The following is a 4,003-nucleotide window of genomic DNA, read 5'->3' as shown; positions in this document are numbered from 1 at the left end:
CGTTCTTGAAGGAATACTCTTTTTGGAGTTTCGGGTCCGAAGTCTTTTGCTGCCTTCAGGGTTGCTATTGTGATGTTTGATTAGTACCACCAGTAGCTGCGGGTGCTTTGTCCTTCCCACGGGAGGCGAAGTTTGAGTTCGGAAGATTCGCCGTCGGTTGGCTCCTCTTGGCTTTCTTCCTTCGGAGGAAGCGTTCGGCTTGCTCTCCTCGGATCTTCAAATCCTTCCATGTTTCGGACGGCGCTGTCCCCATTGCTTCCAACACGCCCAATGTGAGGTTGTTGTGGCAAGTCTGGAGAATGAACTCCTCAGTGATCGGGTCCCGACAGTTCATCGCCATGTTCCGGAACCTCTTGAAGAAGGTATAAACCAATTCCCCGCCTTTTTGTTTCTCGTCAAGCAACGACCCGATGGATATCTCGGTGTCGTCGTTAAAGAAGTTGGTGAGGAATTTAGTCTCTATATCGTCCCAGCTCTTCACACTTCCTGGCTTGAGGCGGCGATACTAATCGAAGGCGGCTCCACGAAGAGTGCCAACGAAGGACCGTACCATCAGAGACTCATTGCCAGAGATAACTCCCAGGTGCGATTTGAAGTAAATCAAATGCTGAGTGGGTGAACCCTTCCTATCAAACGACGTGAAGTTAATTAAATTGAACTTCGCCGGATACGGGATTGATTCCCATTCTCTTGGATATGGACACGGAATGCCCGTCTTCTTCATCTCTTGAGCGGAAATCAACGTATTGATTTTGCTCTCGAGGTTTTTGATCTTCAAGCTTTCACCTGTGTTTTTACTAGCATTCTTGTTACCACCCCCTGCATTGACGGGAGGATTATTGGCATTATGAACTTCATTCGCATTCGTGTACTCATCTTCCTGATTAACCTGGTTACGACGACTTGGTTCGCCTTGCTGGTTTGTCAGTGCTTGGATCTGTTGGTCATGCATTTCTCTCATATTCTGCATGCCCATCTGTATTTCGAACCTGAAGCTCTCCTGTTATTTAGCCATGGCTTCTTTGTTCCGCACTTATCATAAGTGACTCGCGGGGTTGTCCCTCGCTGGATACCGTATTATCTGATGCAACCGCAGAGCCAACATCCGATTCTTCATCTTCTGAAGGTAATCTTGTCCGAATCCTACCATAAGTTGCTCGTATGATGGCTCCAGACTGCAGACGTGTTATACGCCGGGATGCTTTCGGAATCGACTCGGGATTATTCTGTGTCGATGTCCCTTTGCTGGTCATGTTTGTGGTGACCCTCGGAAATTCTCCATCTTCAACCACCGCTCTCCTTCGTCGGAAACGCCTAGGCCTTGGTTTTGGCGTTTCGGTACTGAGCCTTTCAAAAACCAAAATTCTTTCGGGGACTGTATTGGTGCAGTTGCACTCCGACAATACTGTCCGAATAAGTTTGGAACAGGGGCATTGAGTCTTTAGTCCTCGAGGGCTCCTTTTCTTGGTTCTACTCATACCCCTAACACGATAGTACAACTCGTCTGTTTGAAGGTCGGAGTAACCTATCGTATGTTGGCACGACTTCTCAGGTATAATGCTATCATCATCAGACGATAATGTTTCCTTCTGAGGACGAACTACCTTCTTTGGGCTTTCAAGAGTCACGCGCCTCGAAACATGCCTTTGTGGGCATGAATTCTCAGCTGGCTCCTGGACTTCAATGCGCAAATTGGTGCGCCTGGCTGCCCTGATCTCTTCATGTTGAGGGTGGCGGCGACTCCCAGCATGTTGAGTCGTTCGGGGCTTCTTTATCGGGCCCAAACGATCTTGAACTGGAGCTTTGCATCGCTCATCGGGAAGTGGACTGAGGCGCTCCAAAACTGACCTCCTTCTTCGGGATGGTCCTGCGGGATCTCCCGGAGTATCTATGGGAATTATCGGCGATTTAGGTTGGTTCGCCGGAGGTTGAACTTTTGCTGAAGGCTACAAAGGTTGCTCTTTAGCCTGAATCGCTGCTTCAGACTTCAGCCTCCATACTTGGCGGGTTGGTGGCGGCTTCTTGGCCACTTCCTTCCGCAGTCTTTTGCGGGCTTCTTGAACTTGAGCTCGTGACTGCGCTAACAGTGCGCGACGCTTGCGAATGCGCTCTTCAAGCGTCGAACGATTCCGTTTGACACGGATCCATTCGTTCGTTGGCAGCTTGGAGGAGCTGTCATTCATCATTTGTTGAGGTTGTTTGCCTCTCCTGTTCTTCAGATCCGCGTTATAGCGGATTCCGTCCGTGGATTCCATCACCTTTGCGAATTGCCACGCCAGGCGTTGACGTCGCCTCTGGTGGGCTCTCTTTGAGAGAGTCGCTACGCCCTCAGCGGCGGAGGAATTGGCGAGAACAGATTTGACCTGGTTGGAGGTCGGCGGAACTTCACCCGACGCAACTTTGGCGTCAATTGGGGTGAGATCTTCATTGGTAATTTGCACCTCTTCGTACCAACTGGCCTTTCTCCTGGAGGAGAACTTCTTAGACTTCTTGGACTTGCGGGGAGAGGTAGATCCGGACGAGGATGACAGATACTCCTCGAACTTTTGTTGGTCGAATTCATACTCGACCTTCTCCTCGACCGGGATCGAGATCCGCGGCTGCGATGCAACGATCTCGGCAGCGAGATCGGTGGCTCCCACTGTGGTCGTCAGATTGTTCACGGGAAAAATTGCTTTCATTGAATTCATCGTTTCCTTAAGTAACAGTTTTTCGGTTACAAAAGATCCGGTCTTTTTATAAGATCCGGTTACAACAAAATCAAAGAAAAAAAGAAAATTACAACTCTCCTTTGTTCGAACAAATCGCAAGATCCTGTTTTGCGGTCTCTTGCTTGTGTGGGTTCTTTGCCTACGTCGGGGTTAATCCGTGGACCACCGCGTGATCTTGATCCGGTCGGATCTACACGGTATGACGGGTGTTATTTCACGAAGGAAATAACAGCCGAGGGGATTATTTCGCCAAGGAAATAATAGCCCTAAGTAATCGAAATCGACCAAGCGAAATCGATACTCTTCTCGGGATCAAAAGCCAAGTTTTGATCCGGAGGATGACCGTGCAGATCTCAGATCCGATCTCTCTCGAACTCCTGCCTTGTTTGACATGGATGATCGCCAAGAACCAGATTTGAAAATGTCCAAGTCTTCAAAGCTTCAAGATTTCAAAGTTGAGCTCTCAATCCGGCAGAGTTTCGCCTCCAAAAAGTCCAACCTCCAAAACAATGAGCCTAGGGGTCTATTTATAGGCTCCTCAAACCGGATCTGGGCTCAGATCTGGGCCCAGATCTGGTGCTCAGCCACAGGTGGCTCGGCCACCTAGGTGGCTCGGCCACCGAGCCACCTCTTGGTGGCTCGGTTTCGGCCGAGTCCTCTAGGTGTTTGGTTTCGCGCCCGTTTTTCGGTTCTCGGCCACCGAGCCACCTAGAGGTGGCTCAGTTTTGGCCGAACCCCTTTGGTGTTTGCTGTTTTGCCGTTTTCTGATTTCGTGGTTTTATCCGAACTTTGTTGTTGATCTAGACCCTGATTTGGCATTTCGGATCCTGATTTTACAGTAAGTCCGCTTCAGTGTTGTGGTCTAACGATCTTGCTTGGATATATTGCCTGATGGTTTGTCGAATCACCGTGCTGAGCTATGTTAAGGGACCTATAAGCAATTTTATACGCCTACAAGAGATGATCCATAACATTAACAATTAACCCGTAACATTAACAATTAACCCGTAACCTTAATAATTAACCCGTAACTTTAACAATCTCCCAATACAAACAACGAAAATAATAAAACATAAAAATAATAAAATAATCCTCATCAATCATTTCAATTATCATCTCAGTACATCATGATAAAAAAGAGAGAGAGAGATTCTTCACATATTTTAATCTCTTGGGTTTTGTGTTTTGGAGCTCAGATAACAAAATCTTTATTTTTGGGGGCAAAACACCCGTTGACAAAGTCTTGAGGATGGGAAGCAAGTTTTCTTGGCTTTTTGGGGCTGAAAGTATTT

This window comes from Asparagus officinalis, chromosome 1 (assembly GCF_001876935.1).
Source record: "Asparagus officinalis chromosome 1, Aspof.V1, whole genome shotgun sequence".
Lineage (NCBI taxonomy): Eukaryota > Viridiplantae > Streptophyta > Magnoliopsida > Asparagales > Asparagaceae > Asparagus > Asparagus officinalis.
The sequence above is the reverse complement of the archived record's forward strand: the minus strand, read 5'-3'. Positions refer to the sequence as shown.